Source organism: Delphinus delphis, chromosome 8 (genome assembly GCF_949987515.2).
Source record: "Delphinus delphis chromosome 8, mDelDel1.2, whole genome shotgun sequence".
NCBI classification, from domain to species: Eukaryota; Metazoa; Chordata; class Mammalia; order Artiodactyla; family Delphinidae; genus Delphinus; species Delphinus delphis.
The window spans coordinates 79,276,580-79,297,174 of NC_082690.1; the positions used below are offsets into that span (position 1 = coordinate 79,276,580).

Here is a 20,595-nt window from a genome sequence, read left to right on the forward strand (position 1 = left end):
GATGTTAATTGTAACAAAAATGTTAAGTCTAATTAGATTAGCTGAAGAGTTGCAAATTTTGCCAATGTGAGAAAAGTGTTTTATTATCATTTCCACTGTCTCCAATAATTACCATAAGTTAAGCTAACATTTCTTTTGGAGATATGCCAATTATAGTGCGCATATTAGACTGCATAGAAGTAGACCTTATAAAAAGGAACTTATCTATCCCAGATTTTTCCAAATAAATTGATCCTGCTAATACCATTTTGCATTTCACCAAGTACTAACTTCTAATGATTCAAGTCAAAACACTCAGAAGTATGTTCACAAACTTTAGCCAGTATGATCTCCAAGTGACATGCTGGCACATTTGTATGCACTTATTGAATACTTCTGTACACATCTTACTTCCTTTTTATCATATCTGTTCATTTGCTCACTTCAAGAAACCCACACCTATTTTTGCCTTTCCTATGTTCTTCATAATTTGTAGTTTTACATATTCTATATTGTAGGTACAGTTAGCAGTATAACTGTTTTGCCCATCTTTGCAATTGAAGAGTTCATTTTCACTTGTCCTTTCCCCTCCATGAAGTCTAAGATTAGATGTTATAGCCCCACATTTTCTACTTCCCTTGTAACTTTCCACGATAGGGCCAGTGAAGTAGGTACTTCCCAATGTGCGTGGTTGATCATGAAAATTGGGGGAGTATTAATTGAAAATTAATGACATAAAATCAGTCACTGTGTCTGTTAATTAATATGCTCTCCAACAACAAATATTTCCAAGTGATATACTGATCATTCCTTAAATTAAGTAAATTATAATTTAAAAATTCAAAATATTTATATGGAGATAAGAGAGCTATTGTGAAAATTCCACAGGATTTGGATAAATATAAATCTATGTTTGAATGTTAGCTCAACTTTATATGGCCTAAAGCAATTTAACTAGGCCCTCTGAGCCTATATTTTCAGCCACCTGTTAGATGAGGATAATGATACATTTTATGTGATCAGAAATATGGTATGTAAATGGTTTAGCATAGTGCCTGGCATATAAAAATCCCTTAATGAATATAATCATCATTATAATAATATTGACTAAGCAAAAATAGAAAAGTCAAATAAAGGATTTATTTGATAAATAATAACTCATCAAAATCATAATTTTAAAATCATAAAACATAAAAAATTACATGAGTAATAATCTCTGTGTGTATACATGTTAATAGGTAATATACTTTAAAAAATCTAATAGCTGTAGCATATAGTGAAACAATATTGCTATTGATATACTAGTCTGATAGCTGTTTCAGGATTTTTACTCTGTGATGGTATATTGGTATATTTTAAGGAGCATGGCTGGCCCTTGGTATACTGAAATCTACATAGTGCTTCAAGTTGCTCCGTGAATGTAAAGCACTGACCAAGCTACTATGGCAGAAATGAGGAAGCATCTGTTGTCCCTGACCTCAAGGGACTGAGTTCAATGGTAGAAATATAGCTTACTCGCAAAAATTACAATGCAAATAAAATTACCATTATTAGTTAAGGAGCCTAGGTGCTATTAAAACTCAAAAGAAAGAGACATTACTTTTTTTTTTTTTTTTATGCAGTTCGCGGGCCTCCCACTGTTGTGGCCTCTCCCGTTGCGGAGCACAGGCTCCGGTCGCGCAGGCTCAGCGGCCATGGCTCACGGGCCCAGCCGCTCTGCGGCATGTGGGATCTTCCCGGACCGGGGCACGTAACCCATGTCCCCTGCATCGGCAGGCGGACTCTCAACCACTGCGCCACCAGGGAAGCCCAAGACATTACTTTTAAGGAAAGAATAAAGGGAGATTGTGTGAGTGTATGGATGCTTTTGAATGTACAGCTAGATATATGAAACTCCCCGTTAACCTCTAAAGTCATAAGTGGAGTCAGAAAAATATCTATGTACTTCAGGAAATGAATGTTATATGCTGTCACCAGTGTTCCAGAAATCAGGGTTCTTTTAAAAGAGATTCACAAGACACAGACTATTTCATATGTGTGCCTTACAGTTGGGAATGGCTTGAACACACTTAAAATTGTACCTCATCCTGCAATTCCATGGCAGCCATGAACTATATTTCCTCAGCAGTGCTGAGTTCTGCCTCGACAGTAGGTTGCCCATGGTGCTCTTAAAATCAGGCGAAGGAAGTGAAGGGAATTATGCCTGGTTCAATCACACATATTTGCAAGTTGTCATCCTATCATCCCGGAATGCCGTTCCCATTGGTACTTCACTGAAGAAATTACTTTATATATTGTTTAACTGAAGATAATAATTATACTGCCTTTACGGTATACTCTTTTAATCCCTAAATAAGAATATATGAAGGCTGCTATGACATGCATTGGGGGGAAACTGTTATCTGAAAGTGACTTACATGCATGTCCTTGGAATTGTCTAATTTTTTGATCTTAGTATAATTACTCTTTCTATGTTTGTAGAGAAATATTATTATTTTAACCTATGTACAGAACTATCATAAATTTCAGTCTATTTTAATATGTTGGAGAACCAGTTTAACTTGAAAATGAATTTAATATGAAACTAACCCCTTACCTTAGGAGTTACTTCAGAACTTAACCTCAAAGCACTAATGTCATAAACTATATTTATGTACTCCTTTCATCAATTTAGTCTTTGAGTTCCCTTGTTATTTCTTTCAAAAACAGAACAAAGGGATTGGGTTAGTGAAGAGAATTTACACACAATGGCTCCTGCCCAAGTCTATAAACATATGCTACCTGAGTTTATAGCCTCCTTGCATTTATTGGCAGCTTCACAGTTGCAGACTTAAAGAAACTGAAGGGAGGTTAAATAAAGTAGGGCTGAGAAGAACTAGAACAAAACCTGAAATAAAGGCCTTGAGACTTCTCTTAGAAACAGAATCACAGAATTTAACTCTGAAAACCATAGTATATTGCAGTCTTGGAATTGAAATTGTCCAGAATCTGGAAGTTAATCCAAATCTAGCATTGGAGTAATCCCCTGCTTTGGGATTTTTAAAAAAATAATATGCAGTATTCTTCCTTAGAATTGTTCATGACCATTATGATCAGGCCAATTTATTTGTTTCGATTTTGGGGAAATTGCTTATAGTGTAGAGGAGTGATTTCTTTTATCCTGAAACCATACTCCCAACCCCAAAACACACACTGTGGCTGTGAAGTAGCCATGGGTACCAAGGGAGAGAGCCAGACTGACCAAATGTTACTTGGTGTAGGTATGAGTATATGCGTGTATGTGTGTGCATGTGTGTGTGTATGTCTGTTTGGAGATGCAAGTAAGCTACTTTAAGGCCTTTATATGCCCAGGTCTATCTCGAATCTCTTTAGGAGCTACTGAATATTCTTAGCACTGCCCTGAGACCACTATACCAACTGACATATTGAAAAATACTGTATGCTAGACCTGCTGGGGTATTCCCTTTTGAAATGAGAGTCCCATCTAAACCTTTTCATTCACATAACAGTATGTCCTTAAAAAGACCTATTACGCCTAAAGATAACTATATTCAGAGGTTCAGTGCCATACCCAGAACTGTGTTTGTGACCTATACCAATTCCAGTCTCACCTGTTTGACCACTGCTGCCTCTGACTGCAAAACGTCTGTAATCCAGTCAGTAAGGTAAAAATAAATAAAGTAACCTTTACTGACAATGCATATCTGAATAAAAAATTATGGCTATAGTTTCCATTGGAAGAGACAAAGCAGCCAGTGGGCTCTTGTCTTTTGGATCTGTTCACATTTCTTTGCTGTTCATTTTTTTTTCCTATTGAAAAAAGCACCTCTTCTTCATCCATCAGTCCAATTTCCTTTTTAAAGAGTAGAAAAGAAAATTCCAGAACATTTCTTTGTTCTTTTGTGTGCCATTTTGGAAGAAAACCTATCAAGGACAAGTGATTCCTTGAAAACCAGGGAAATAAAGCAAGAGACATGTTCCCTTTTTCTCTGTCTTTGAACTGGGCATGAAATTTCTGCATATCGTGAGTGATTTGAAAACATTCTTTTTTATAATGTCATTCTATCAATTTGAAATACATTCTTCATTCTATAGTGACAAGATTAGAACATTTATACTCAGACAGCTTTTAAAAGAAAATTAGGAGGCAATGAAGCTCCCTTGAAGTTTTTGACATTAGACTTTTACTGAATTAAATGAATTATTCTTAAATTTCTTACTGCTTTCAGCTTTGATGTAATAACTAAAGTGCTGAGCATTGATTTTGTATAGGTTGGCAATTGTTTTCTTAATAACTTTCGTTTTACATAACAAGTGGTCTTGCTGTAGATACTCCATCATATTCTTCCTAAGATCATCCAAATTCTACTCTCCTTCTCTACCCCAAATAAAAAATATATGTATATTTATTTTAAAGCACTTTTTTAATTGTCCCTTAGACATTATTTGAATGTCGGTATCACTATTCAGTAAGTAAATTCCAATAATGCTGTGGAACTAGACAAAGAATGTGAGCATAGAATCCCTAAGGATTTGTAAGCATTTCTTGAATTAAGATAAAGATTTAACTGAGACCCAGGAAATTTATTTTCAAATCTTAAAATAGATTCATGAGAAAGATATGCAGAGAAGACACAAGACAGTGTGTTTTGTTTGTTTTATTTTTTTCTAACTAGGGCCTTGGCCTCAAAATTCTAGGGGAAATTATTAGCTCTGCTGAACTGGACTGTGCTTTAAGATATAAAATAACAGCAGATCTAGTGGCCTTTTAGGTTTCTTTCTTCTAGGCCTATATCTAATTTTGAACCTTAAAGTCACATTCTTTCAGAACCTTAATAAACACCAGGAAATCTGAAAGAAAATGAAAATATATCCCTAAGGAGTAGTCTAAACTGGTTAAACTATCCTCCAAAAGGTTAGCGGCATAAGCCCTATACTGTTTTTGCTTCACCTTCACAAATCCCAACACATGGTAGACAAATATAGTGCAAAGGCAAGACCAAGAGAGAGGCTGTACATGCCAGAGTTTGTGATCTCTTTTATCAGTGTACCCATTGGCTTCACTCTTAAGAACCCTGGAACAAACATGTCCATTTTCTAGAGGGCCTCTTTACCTTGGAAGTGGAGTATAGAGAGGGAGAGTCTTTGTTGTTGCCCTAGAGGCCATTAATAATATTTCTTCTTGATATTTGTGAAAGGCAGGGTGCTATGGTAAAAGGAACATAGCTCAGGCATCTCATGGACTTGAGTTCAGTTCATAGGTTTGGCAATTACTGGGCTGAATGTCCTTAAGTTAACTCTAATTTTCTCAATCTTAAACATGCATAATCAAAACTTTCTTTTAGGATTACTGTGAGAATTAAATATATTAAATATCACCTAGGAATGCAAGGTTGGTTCAGCACTCAAAAAACAATCATTATAATTTACCACACACTAACAAACTTGAGTGGAAAACTACATGATATATCAATCAATGCAGAAAAAGACATTCAACATCTATCATGATAAAAATGTCAGCAACCTAGGGTTAGAAAGAAACTTTCTCCATGTGATAAATGCATTTACAACAGATTTACATCTAACATCATACTTAATCGTGAGAGCTTGCTTTCCCCCAAGATTAGGAACTAGGCAAGATTTTCCACTTTCACCACTGCTATTCAGTGGTTGGAAGTTCTAGAAAATAAAATGAGGATAGAAAAAGAAATAAAGGTATACAGTTGGAAAGTAATAAAGTACCCTTTCTGGCAGACAACATGATAGTCTATGTGGAAAATTCCAAGGAATCTACAAAATGTTTATCATTCCTAGAACTAATAAATAATTTTGAAAGTTCACAGAATACAATAGCAATAAACAAAAATTAATTGCATTTCTGTACATTAGCAATGCATGATTGAAAAATGAACAATGGAAAACTGAAGTTTAAAAAGATACTACCTTTTGTAAAAGCTCCAACAAAATGAAATAGTTAGCTATAAATCTAGTAAACTATGTACAGGATTTGTATGAAGAAAACTACAGAAATATAGTTCAATCAATCAAAGAAAGACCTAAATAAATAACCATATGAGATTCATGGACTAGAAAACTTGGCATAATTAAGATGTTATTTCTTCCCCAAGTGATATATATTAGATTTAATTCGATCTCAGGCATAATGTCAACACAATTATTTGTATATATAGATAAGCTGATTCTAAAATGTATAAGGTCAGGTAAAAGAACTCAAATAGCCAAAGCAACTTAAAAAAGAAAAACAAATTTAGAGGACTAGCACTACCTGTTTTTTGTTTTGTTTTGTTTTTTTGCGGTACGCGGGCCTCTCACTGTTGTGGCCTCTCCCGTTGCGGAGCACAGGCTCCGGACGCGCAGGCTCAGCGGCCATGGCTCACGGGCCCAGCCGCTCCGTGGCATGTGCGATCTTCCCGGACCGGGGCACAAACCCGTGTCCCCTGCATCGGCAGGCGGACTCTCAACCACTGCGTCACCAGGGAAGCCCAAGTGCTACTTATTTTTAAGAACGTTATAAAGCTAGAGAGGTCAAGACAGTATGGTATAGGTGAAAGGACAGACACATAACCAATAGTGTAGAATAGAAAATTTAGGAAAAGACCTACATAAGTATGGACAACTGATTTTTTAAAGAGGTGCAGAGGCAACTGAATGGAGAAAGGAAAGTCTTTTCAACAAATAGTTGAACAACTAGCTGGAACAACTAGATAGGCATATGCCAAATATGACTGCTATTCTATACCTCATACTACATAGAACAATTAACTTAAAATATCTTATATCCCTAAATGTCAAAATAAAACTGTAAAAATCTAATCTAAAATATTCTTAACATTGGGTTAGGCAATGATTTCTTAGATACAACACCAAAAGCATGATACATAAAATTTTACTTCATTGCAAATAAAAACTTTGCTTTGCAAAGGACACTGCTAAGAAAATGAAAAGGCAAACCACAGACTCGAAAAATATTTACAGAGATGAACGATTTGTGTACAGAATGTATAAAAGACTCTCAAATCTTAATAATAAGAGAACAAACCACTTAGTTAAAAAAATAGTCAAAATATTTGAACAGAGACTTCACCAAAGAAAATATATGAATGGTAAAAAGCGCACGTAGGGATGCTCAATCGTTAGTACTTAAGGAAATGCAAATTAAAGTCTCAATGCAAACAGCCTCTCATGATTAAGTATTAGAAAAATCTAACAATAACAGCAACAACAATTCGGTTGATGAGTGTATGGTACACCAGAAACTCTCTCATACATTGGTGCTGGTACAGCCACTTTTGAAAAAAGTTGGCAGTTTCTCTAAAAGTTAAATGTGCACTTACCATATGACCCAGCAAGCCTACTTCCATGTATTTATGAGAACTTAAAACCTCTATATGAATGTTTATAGTAGCATTATTCATAATCACAAAAACTGGGCACAACACATACGTATCAATACTTACATGAGTGATTGAGTAATCAAATTGTGTTACATCCGGGACTTTCCTGGGGGTCCAGTGGTTAAGACTTCGCGCTTCCAATGCAGGGGGCACGGGTTTGATCCCTGGTCAGGGAACTAAGATCTCACATGATGAGTGGTGTGGCCAAAAAAAAACAAAAAAAAACATTGTGTTACATCCATACAGTGGAGTTATGACTTAGTAATACAAATGAATAAATTATTGATACACAAACATGGATGGTTCTCAAATGCATTTTGCCAAATGAAAGAACCTAATCTTAAAATTTATACAGCGTATGATTCCGTTTATGTGGAACTCTGGAAAAGGCAAAAAATAGGTAAAAAGAACAAATCACTGATTGTCAGGAATTAAGGGTAAAGGGAGAGTCTGAACACAAATGGGAGGACTTGGGAATTCTTTGGGATTTGCAAGTTTTCGGACTTTGCCTTTGGAGTGGTTATAAGAATTTCTGTTTGTGTCAAAATTCAAATAACTCTACACCAAAAAAGTCAATTTTATTCCATGTAAATTAAAAAATAGATAAATAAAAGGAGAAAACACCCCCAAGCACATGTGCTATCTCTCAAAACACATGTGGTTTTTATAATGAGAATAAAAATTGCTTGACAAAAATAATCTTAGGTTTTATTGAACTCAGAACTTTGCAAAATTGTATAATCTTCCTGATGAGTATAAACCATGATTTTAAAAATATAATTTCAAAAATCAAGGTTAACAAAAAAAAATAAATCAAGGCTAAAATACTATTAAACTAAATTAAAACTCAAATTCTGACTTTCTATAAAATAAATATCCCTGAGAAGAGTAGTTGATAAATAATAGGTGGTAAATTAATTATTAATAATTAGTGTTACAAACATAATAAACAGCAATATTAATAATAGCAATAATATATCCAATCCTTATTATTTATCACTTGTCTTTAAAAATGGACTTTATTTTTAAACACCCTGGCAATAGTTAAAATTTCTCATCCTGAACTGGTTGAAAAAGTATCCAGAATAAATACTATTTTTCTGGGGTTTTTTTTCTAGCATTAGTAAACTAATTTTTTCCCATTCTTAAGCTTTTGAAATAAGCTTTCAATGATAGACTATGCCAGCCTTGTTCAAAAGCAGATGTAGAAATTGCCAGCCTTTGGCACAGTATAAAGAAACCCATAAGTAAGAACAAGAGCAACAGGTGGCAAGAAGTGGGAAGTTATATGGTTACAAATGTTCACAGCAGGAAAGAAATATAGAACAATTTGTGCCCCAGTGCAGTACTGGTTAGACTAATCACGCTTGTGTTTGGGTTCATATTCTACACATCAACAAAATTTCTTCTAGTTAAGTTATTGGTTTTTCCAATAACAATGTGTGGTTGGAAGAGATTGGACCAGATTTTTAGTTTTTCAAAACGTTGTCATAGACCTGAGAGATGCAGTGGGTGGTCTCCAGAACCTCCCTACTTCAGGACAGGGTGTAATCCAGGTTCATTGCAGGGTCCACGTACTTTGGTCAAATGACTTTTTTGAGCTCTTTAGAGTGGAACAACCTGTGCTGTTCTCAGCAGTAGTATAAATATTATAACTTTGCAGCTTGTCAGAAGTACTATGAGACTTTAAGTGTTTTATCTTTATCCAAACCCAAGGTTAGTTTTCATTTGCTATTACTTTCCATGAGACAGGCAAGGATGATCAGGGATTCCATTTTACCCTATTATACACACACACACAAATACGTTGAGTGTGATGCAAGGAGCACCAATATGGTTTTCATAATAATAACTCCAAGGTATTTAAAGGTTTCATTTTCATCCCTTTCTCACAATGTTGAGAACCCAAACACTTTGATTAGGCATTTGAAGTCTATCAGTGGTCATGGTAGTGCTAGAAAAAAAACAACAAATATTTTTGTTAAACCTGATGGCCATGTACTGCATTTCCATTTGAATATGAACTTGATGATGAATGAATGTTACTGAAATCTCCTTGTTTTTAGCTAACTTCAAGCAAGAGATAGCTCAGGAGCCTATATCCCAAAAGCACCTTGTGTTTTGGGTCTCATGTGATCTTATAGGAATGTGTGAAGGGGCATACATTTCAGGCACACACAATGGGATGAACTGTCAATTGTCAGAATTCCTCCAATGATCACTACTTGGTTCCACCAAGATCATTACCAGTCTTTCCTTCAAGAAGTCCACTGCTCCCATCTGCATGAAACACAGCTGTGGTACATTAATTGAATGATAAAATTCAAGGTTTCAAAAGTTATCTGGAGGTTATTTTAAAAGGATATCTGCAACTGTTCAAGGTTATTTGTGATACGTGCCCTAACCAGGCTATCTCCTGTTCGTGCTTCCATGATTTCCAAACACAAAAAGAACTAGCAAAAGGAAAAGAATGTTTATGAGCCTTGTTAGACATTGTAATTAGGCAGATCAGGAGGAAGTTTTGGTCCCATTTGGGTTTCTCCATTAGAACCATTGTCAGTTTGCATGAAATTCCCTAATTTCTTATTATGTTGGTAGAAAGTTTGCTTCTGCTATTAGATTTTAATCTTTGAGAGTGTATAGGGAATCCACTAACTCTCAGTTTCTCTCTTAGGCATTGATTCATAAATCCTTATTCAAATGGCTGTTGTCTTTTGAACATAGAGATCTCGTTCCTTCAAGGACTTAGGCAGGAATTCCCTCAAATATATTGCATTTTCTTTCACCCAGATGCAGTCCTTGACCCAAACTACGAAAACCTAAACTAGATTAGTTTCTTTATAGTGCTCTGTATCTCTGTGCTACATGAAATATGAAGTTTTTGGAAAATGAGCTCCTCATTATTTTATTGGTATAAAAGCTCCAGAAGCTTCCCTTTTTTTTAAATTCTACATACTACATATTTATGGCTCTGACTTTAAATCTTATTACATCTTATATATACATGGCATCATTGATTCAGTTATAATAATAGCAAATACATATAGGATAAACTATGTACCAGGCATTATTCTAGCACTTTATGTTTATCTAATCATTTAATTTTCACACTCATAATTCTGTGAGTTTATTATTATTATTCTCATTTTAAAGATGAGGAGACAGAGAGATTAAAGAGTTTATCCAAGATCAAAAATTCATATTGTGTCAGATTTTGTGCATGAGTGAAACCATCACTCTTATCCATCTACCCGTACATTTCTCTCTCTATATAAACCAAAAATGTGCAAGATGCCAAGATCTCAAAACTGAATGAGACTTGGTTTCCTCCTTGAGGGGGCTCATGGTGTCACAGAAAAGTGCGTATCAATACTAGAATAGAGATGCATTGAGAGTGTTACAGAAGCACAGGGAACATGATAGCTAATACTGTATAAACGCATTAAGAAAGATTTTCCAATGTTGGTAGCATCTGAGCTCCACTCTGAAGGGTAGAAGTTGGCAGGACAAAAAAAAAATAACATGAGGAAAATGTAGCTGAGTGAATGAACAAGTTATTGAAGGAATAAGGAGACACTGACTGTGGATGAACTATATATCATGAGCTTATGAACTTGACTATGTTGGGAAATTATGGGGAAAAAAACTGTTACAAATTTATCTTTTACTACTTTGTTGTTGTTTTTTTCCCTGCGCATTCTAAAGAGAGCCCTTTGCATCATAGCACCTTTCATAAGTAGCAGACATCTCTATGACTCTTCGGTTCAATTCCTGCCAAAATCTATTTGAGTTTTAAAAAGGAAGCAAGAACATTAATGGCATGTGGGGGAGGGGGGATTTGCAATACCACAAATAAGTGTATGAATCATTGTTTCTGTTTTTGTTGTTTTTTTATTGGAGTAAAATTGCTTTATAATGATGTGTTGGTTTCTGCTGTACAATGAAATGAATCAGCTCTATGTATACCTATATCCCCTCCCTCTTGGGCCTCCCTCCCCCCCTACCCCCCATCCCACCCATCTAGGTCGTCACAGAGCACCAAGCTGAGCTCCCTGTGCTATACAGCAGGTTCCTGCTAGCTATCTATTTGTAATGATAAATATTCATATCTTATTTGTGGCATTACCGAATGGATATTTAACTTAAAGGAAAATCTCATTTGTACTTCAAAACAACACTAAGGTGATAGGTTGTCTGAGCCTTCAGATTTCAGAACACTGTACCACAAAGAGTAAATGCCTCTCGAGGTCCCCTTGAGATTTTAATCTCTATGGGTACAGGGTCTTTTATCTATTTGTTCACTGCCATATCCCCATTGTCTAGAAAGAATATCTTGCATCTATTACAATAAACACTTGTCAAATGAATATATTAATTAGTAAATTAATTAATAGAGCTTTATCTTTATCTCAATCTTTCATTTGGTAAGTCTTTATTTGCATACTGTACCTGCAGACCCAGTGCCAGGTGCTGAAGTTGTGGCTGTAAACAAGACGAGTGTGACCCTTGCCCTCATGGAACTTCCCTTATAGCTAAAAAGACTATATGTTAAATAATATCCTAATAAACAAATACATGCAAACATGGTAAGCAAAGTATATGTTTCTAACAGGACATATAACAAGGGAATGAGCCTACTGGGGTGGGCTATGTGACTTGGAAATTAGAGAACAGTGCACAAAGATAAAGATAAAAACAAGGGCACTCATTTTACCTTCAAAACTTTAAAAATGTATTTTCATCAATTTAGAAACCCCTTCATAATTTTGTGCCCTAAAGTATTCTGTCTTGCATTAGACTTATAAGAGAGCTTTTCTGATTCACTGTAATATATTATAATTGAAGAGATAACTTTTGATGTTGCTAGTTACTAATTTAAAAGTTCACTGTATATTGTTCACCTTTGTCTCCTGCATCGTCTTGCACAGAGCAAGCAAACTCAAAAGTACATTAACGTCAATAGTTGCCGTTCCCATGTTTGCTTGTAAGCATCTACAACTACTTACAGTTTACTAAAAACAAACAAACAAACAAACTTTAAATTTTATTCTTTAGTGGTAAAACTGCATACATTGTTTTCTGCCCCCAAGGGTGATGCTCAAAGCTCCTCTGAAGTTATACATCTGTACATGTGTAGTGGATAATCTCTGTAGATCCCTCCAGACTCATCCCGCACCTTTTTCTACCCTGCCCCGTGCCCCAGCAAACTGATATCTATGACTTACAGCAACCATGGGTTCTCATGACCTCTAGCTACTGTTTAGATTTGACCAGTAGGAGGCATCAGCAGCAGATTAGAAGTTGACAAAAGAGAGGTTGGGATATTTTATTTCCCTGGCTCCCTTCATGTCAGTCTGTGGTTGGCAGTGGCCGCATTCCTGTGTCTAAGCACACAGGATCTGCCAGATTTCCTCTCCCCCACCTATAATTGTCTCCAGGTTCATATATCTACTTCCTCTCCTTGCTCTGCAGGCCCAAGGGTGGTAAAGTTTTCTGGGCATTGTTAGTTGTAGGGAGCCTTACCATTATCCTTTTTCTCTTAATCCTGCCCACACCCTTTAAATAATCCCTTTATTAAGCTTTCTTCAGTTACTCTGAGTTAGCCATCTCTGCCCTACTAGGACTCTATAAGTAGACAAACTTTTTCTTGTTCAAAGTGAGAGGAAAACTAAAAAGTGAGTGAAGAGCAAACTTGTAAAAGAAGTTTCTGAGTAAACAGAGAAGTTGCTTGTTATATGACAAAGAGCAGAAGCCTTGAAATCAGATGGACCTGGTTTGTTTCAGGCTCCAGCACTTCCTGTGTGGGATACTTGAGAAAAGTTACTTACATCCTTTGTGTCTCAGGATTTTCACATGTAAAGTGGGGATGACACATCCTAACAGGACTATTATGAGAATTACTGGTAACACACAGGATGCATCTAGCACTTTGTAGGCACTCAATAAATACAGCTTTTATCATGTAGAAATAATTTATGCCAAGAAGGACACACTCAAGCCACATGTTCTTTTGAAGGAGAGAAAACTATAATGATTTTGACAAGGCAGAAAAATAAGAAAAGTCTGTGCCCATTTATGCTTTTCCTCCCCAAAGCTTATTATTTAGATAAATGTGCTTTGATTGTATCCACTAATATAGAAAAATGTGTTTGGATTTTATGAAATGAAATGGCATCCTAAGACACCACCTCCCCTCAGCCAAACAGTTCTAAAATACTTCTGATAAAGGTATAAAATCTTACTAAACCACATAATTCATCTTGAGAATAAAACAAGAGACAAATATATTTATTTTTAAGTTTATTTTTTAAATTTCCCTCTTGTGGGCATAATATAAAATTCATTAGGTTATAATATCATGTTCTTTTGCTACATATATCCCAAAATTCTTCTAACAATGTACTTGGCAGAAATTTCAAAGTTTGATCTATAAAAAAAAATACATATTTTTTTTCACATGAGTCCTTAGGATGAGTTAGTCTTCTTGAAATTTTACTAAAAGAGTGGATCTTTTGAAAAATGTATTTTTCACTGAGAATAACCAATTTTTCTTTTCTCTTCAATTTTCTCTTTGAAGTTTTCAAAGAATCTATTTTTCCAATTAAAACTCCGTATCAGCTCAAAGCCCATTGAGTTAAGTAGTATCTTAATAACAACTTTACATCCTTTGATGTCAGGTGTCTTATGTGAATGTACTTCTAGAAGATACCTTATTTGCAATTACATCTTATTTGCAATTGGACCTTTGTGTATACCCAAGTGAAACTGTCACTTCATGAGATCCTTTCAAATATGTGAGCATTTATGAAGTCCTCTTAGAACAGTTGGAAGTAGTACTAATTGTTGCTTTAGAAAAATCTGTTCTAAGTATAGGAAATGACACATTTCCACACTTCTACAGGTTTATCCTTAAACTTAAGAGTTTCATATGCTTGCCCAAACTGATGTGTTACTGTGGTCTCTTTTCTAGTTATTAGCTTTAAATAGGTAGCTATCAAATATTATTCAAGGGTACCAGGTAAAGTCATACCAGAAAAGAAATGGAACTTTAGAATATAGAAGAAAAAAGGCCTGGATGTGCTGTGGGGGTAGTTGTTAATCATGCCAAGCAAAGAACAGATATTGCTGGTTATGCCAAGCAGAATATGATGGCATTCGATGTGGAACTTTGAAAAGAACTGTACTCTTTCGAACATTAGGATTTCATACTTTCAGCTTAGATTATATTGGTTTCTAGCAAAGCTGATCTGTATGATAGCTTTGGAAACACTTGGTAGTTCAGGAAATGAGAAAGCATTGCTTTAAAGATAAATGGGAAGGAAAATGCAGAGCTGTAGGAAGGATACGTGCATCATCAACGTTGTTTTCTCAATTTCCTTTACATGTAGCATTTAACAAATTCAGCAGTTACGTGTTTATGGAGAGTTTTATACAGACTTTCTTTATATGCATAATCCTTTGAAAAAGATGTATTAAATCCAAGAAGTATAAATAAATAAAAATATAGGAGAAGGAATATTTCAAAAAAATCAGCTCAGGTTACCTTCACAGTCAAGACTTTCCTGGTACCACCACTTGGATTCCTCTTTGGTGGTTCTATGATGCCTTATCCATATTTTGTATATTAGTTTTGAATAAAAAGAACTGCTTTTATTTATTTATATATACACTTCTCCTGATACTGACCACCATTTTCACCCAACACTGAGTTAAGTTCTGGTCCAGAGAAAGAACTCAATAATTGTTTGGAATTGTTAAATAAATGATAGAACACTGAATGAATAAAAATTAAGTTTAAAAATAATCATTAGTATTTATTTCATATAACTCAGTTACACACGTTGTTAACTAAATGATGGAAACTGAAAAATAACAATTAGGATTACAAATAATAGCTGATAACTTATTTTGTGCAACTCAGTTACACACATTGTTAACTCATAGCAGATTTTATATTATTCATATCTATTATTTTATAGATCAGCAAAAGAACAACAGTTTCATAGATGATGGGTAGACATTCCCAGTTAATGTGTACCAAATAGCACATATTCATTTTTCATCAACATATATTTCACAGTTGTCTAAGACTGTGGGTATAGAATTACAGATTCTGAGGTTTGCTTTCGGTCTGTGGTTTCTACATTCAGAGCTCTCTACTTAAAATTTGTGTGATATTTCTACGAAGTGAAACCATGATAACGACCTATCCAGGATTGGGGTTCATGAAGAGCCATGGAGCATTCTGAAAAGATCATGGGTTTTGGAATCCAATGGCCATAACATTCACATTCAGTTCTGCCAGTTGCTTGATTTATGACCTAGAGTAAGTAAATTCCATTGCCTCTCCCAATTTCATTTCCCATTTGAAGTGAGTATATTTAAAATACTTTATGATTTTTGGCAAATGCAATTATTCAAAAAAAGGACATAAGGCAGATAAATTTGTGGAAAATAATGGGCAAATAAGCATATGCAGAATTCCCTAAAGAACAGTAGGTAATTTTTATCCCCTACCTGGACTGCAGCTATAGCTCCTTTACACTTCTTTCTCTCATTTACTGTACTGAAAACAGTTTTATTGTTGTTGTTTCCAATTTGTAAATACATTGCAATCTTCATACCTCAGGGCTTTCACACACGTTATTATCTTTGCCTAAAAGCACCCCCACAAACATACATATATATAAATGTCAACACAAACATACATAAACACCTTTCTGTATGTTAGGTTCCTTTTTATTTTTTGACTTAACATGTCACTTCTTCAGACAAAATGTCCCAGACCACTTCATAAAGAAAGTCCCCTTTATTATTCTCCATAATATAACCATGCCTGTATTTTCATAGCATTTCAGACAATTTATGTGTATATACATATTTACTTGTTTGGTCAATGTCTGACACTCTACTAGAATGGAAGTCCCATGAGGGCAGGAATTATATGTCCACATTGTTCACCACTGTATACCCAGTGTCAGCAGGATGCCTGCAGAGAGCAAAAGCCCAAATAACATATCCTCAATGACTAGGTGAATACAGGGATGAATCAAATGGTGGAAAATACTGACAACATGGATATGCATAAAGCTAGTCTCACCCTATATTGGTTTATAAAATAATAATATCAACCAATGTGATTGTCATCTTTAGCTCAAAGAACAGTTTTTGAACATACGTGCTGGGGTCAGTGAATTAAGGTGACTAGTATTATTATAGAGTCCCCATCAAGGCCATTTCTCGGGTCCAAGGCATTTCTCTCTGAGTCTAATATCTTTACAAGCAACTATCACCATCTTCCATCTGTGTACCGCCACCTCCAAAATAATATTTATTCTTTTACTTATATGTTCTTCTTGAGTAAAAGGCAATTCTCAACCAGAGCCCAGTAATAAAAAACTGATCTTTTAATATTCTACATCTGTGTTTCCTAAATAAAAGAAAATATAAGAACACATGACAAAATATTCACAGGCATAAAAAACTACTAGGACAGATTTTTCCTGTGCTATTTTTTTTTTTTTTACATCTTTATTGGAGTATAATTGCTTTACAATGGTGTGTTAGTTTCTGCTTTATAACAAAGTGAATCAGTTATACATATACATATGTTCCCATATCTCTTCCCTCTTGCGTCTCCCTCCCTCCCACCCTCCCTAACCCACCCCTCCAGGTGGTCACAAAGCACCGAGCTGGTCTCCCTGTGCTATGCGGCTGCTTCCCACTAGCTATCTACCTTACGTTTGGTAGTGTATATATGTCCATGCCTCTCTCTCGCTTTGTCACAGCTTACACTTCCCCCTCCCCATATCCTCAAGTCCATTCTCTAATAGGTCTGTGTCTTTATTCCTGTCTTACCCCTAGGTTCTTCATGACATTTTTTTTTCTTAAATTCCATATATATGTGTTAGCATATGGTATTTGTCTTTCTCTTTATGACTTACATCACTCTGTGACAGACTCTACGTCTATCCACCTCATTACAAACAGCTCAATTTTGTTTCTTTTTATGGCTGAGTAATATTCCATTGTATATATGTGCCACATCTTCTTTATCCATTCATCTAATGATGGACACTTAGGTTGTTTCCATCTCCTGGCTATTGTAAATAGAGCTGCAATGAACATTTTGGTACGTGACTCTTTTTGAATTATGGTTTTCTCAGGGTATATGCCCAGTAGTGGGGTTGCTGGGTCATATGGTAGTTATATTTGTAGTTTTTTAAGGAACCTCCATACTGTTCTCCATAGTGGCTGTACCAATTCACATTCCCACCAGCAGTGCAAGAGTGTTCCCTTTTCTCCACACCCTCTCCAGCATTTATTGTTTCTAGATTTTTTGATGATGGCCATTCTGACTGGTATGAGTTAATATCTCATTGTACTTTTGATTTGCATTTCTCTAATGATTAATGATGTTGAGCATTCTTTCATGTGTTTTTTGGCAGTCTGTATATCTTCGTTGGAGAAATGTCTATTTAGGTCTTCTGCCCATTTTGGATTGGGTTGTTTTTTTGTTATTGAGCTGCTTGAGCTGCTTATAAATTTTGGAGATTAATCCTTTGTCAGTTGCTTCATTTGCAAATATTTCCTCCCATTCTGAGGCCTGTCTTTTCGTCTTGTTTATGGTTTCCGTTGCTGTGCAAAAGCTTTGAAGTTTACTTAGGTCCCATTTCTTTACTTTTGTTTTTATTTCCATTTCTCTAGGAGGTGGGTCAAAAAGGATCTTGCTGTGATTTATGTCATAGAGTGGTCTGCCTAAGTTTTCCTCTAAGAATTTGATAGTTTCTTGCCTTACATTTAGGTCTTTAATCCATTGTGAGCTTATTTTTGTGTGTGGTGTTAGGGAGTGATCTAATCTCATACATTTACATGTACCTGTCCAGTTTTCCCAGCACCACTTATTAAAGAGGCTGTCCTTTCTCCACTGTACATTCCTGCCTCCTTTATCAAAGATAAGGTGACCATATGTGCGTGGGTTTATCTCTGGGCTTTCTATCCTGTTCCATTGATCTATCTTTCTGTTTTTGTGCCAGTACCATACTGTCTTGATTACTGTAGCTTTGTAGTATAGTCTGAAGTCAGGGAGCCTGATTCCTCCAGCTCTGTTTTTCGTTCTCAAGCTTGCTTTCACTATTCGGGTTCTTTTGTGTTTCCATATAAATTGTGAAATTTTTTGTTCTAGTTCTGTGAAAAATGTCAGTGGTAGTTTGATAGGGATTGCATTGAATCTGTAGATTGCTTTGGGTAGTATAGTCATTTTAACAATACTGATTCTTCTGATCCAAGAACATGGTATATCTCTCCATCTATTTGTATCAATTTCTTTCATCAGTGTCCTATAGTTTTCTGCATACAGGTCTTTTGTCTCCTTAGGTAGGTTTATTCCTAGATATTTTATTCTTTTTGTTGCAATGGTAAATGGGAGTGTTTTCTTGATATCACTTTCATATTTTTCATCATTAGTGTATAGGAATGCCAGAGATTTCTGTGCATTAATTTTGTATCCTGCTACTTTACCAAATTCATTGATTAGCTGTAGTAGTTTTCTGGTAGCATCTTTACGATTCTCTATGTATAGTATCATGTCATCTGCAAAGAGTGAAAGCTTTACTTCTTCTTTTCTGACTTGGATTCCTTTTATTTCCTTTTCTTCTCTGATTGCTGTGGCTAAAACTTCCAAAACTATGTTGAATAAGAGTGGTGAGAGTGGAAAGCCTTGTCTTGTTCCTGATCTTAGTGGAAATGCTTTCAGTTTTTCACCATTGAGGACAATGTTGGCTGTGGGTTTGTCATATATGGCCTTTATTATGTTGAGGAAAATTCCCTCTATGCCTACTTTTTGGAGGGTGTTTATTATAAATGGGCGTTGAATTTTGTCGAAAGCTTTCTCTGCATCTATTGAGATCATCATATGGTTTTTCTCCTTCAATTTGTTAATATGGTTTATCACATTGATTGATTTGCGTATATTGAAGAATCCTTGCATTCCTGGAATAAACCCCACTTGATCATGGTGTATGATCCTTTTAATGTGCTGTTGGATTCTGTTTACTAGTATTTTGTTGAGGATTTTTTCATCTGTGTTCATCAGTGATATTGGCCTGTAGTTTTCTTTCTTTGTGACATCCTTGTCTGGTTTTGGTATCAGGGTGTTGGTGGCCTCATAAAATGAGTTTGGGAGTGTTCTTCCCTCTGCTATATTTTGGAAGAGTTTGAGAAGGATAGGTGTTAGCTCTTCTCTAAATGTTTGACAGAATTCGCCTGTGAAGCCATGTGGTCCTGGGCTTTTGTTTGTTGGAAGATTTTGAATCACAGTTTCAATTTCAGTGCTTGTGATTGGTCTGTTCATATTTTCTATTTCTTCCTGATTCAGTCTTGCCAGGTTGTGCATTTCTAAGAATTTGTCCATTTCTTCCAGGTTGTCCATTTTATTGGCATAGAGTTGCTTGTAGTAATCTCTCATGATCTTTTATATTTCTGCAGTGTCAGTTGTTACTTCTCCTTTTTCATTTCTAATTCTATTGATTTGAGTCTTCTCCCTTTTTTTCTTGATGAGCCTGGCTAATGGTTTATTAATTTTGCTTTTAGTTTTATTGATCTTTGCTATTGTTTCCTTCATTTCTTTTTCATTTATTTCTGATCTGATTTTTATGATTTCTTTCCTTCACAAAAAGAGGAAAAGGGGAAAAAATCATAAATCTTGCTCTCAAAGTCCACGTCCTTAATTTGGGATGAGTCGTTGTCTATTCATGTATTCCACAGATGCAGGATACATCAAGTTGATGTGGAGATTGAATCCGCTGCTTCTGAGGCTGCTGGGAGAGATTTCCCTTTCTCTTCTTTGTTTTCACAGCTCCCAGGGCTCAGCTTTGGATTTGGCCTTGCCTCTGCGTGTAGGTCGCTGGAGGGCATCTGTTCTTCGCTCAGACAGGACGGGGTTAAAGGAGCCGCTGATTCGGAGACTCTGGCTCACTCAGGCCGGGGGGAGGGAGGGGCACGGAGTGTGGGGTGGGCCTGCAGCGGCAGAGGCTGGCGTGTCGTTGCACCAGCCTGAGGCGCGCCGTGTGTTCTTCCGGGGAAGTTGTCCCTGGATCCCGGGACCCTGGCAGTGGCGGGCTACACAGGCTTCCAGGAAGGGAGGTGTAGATAGTGACCTGTGCTTGCACACAGGATTCTTGGTGGCGGCAGCAGCAGCCTT

The 20,595-nt window shown here is 35.9% G+C and overlaps 1 protein-coding gene across 1 annotated transcript in view; it reads left to right on the plus strand.

Moving 5' to 3' along the window:
- ANO3 (anoctamin 3) overlaps positions 1 to 20,595 on the plus strand; it is a 408,770-nt gene that overhangs the window by 194,688 nt on the left and 193,487 nt on the right.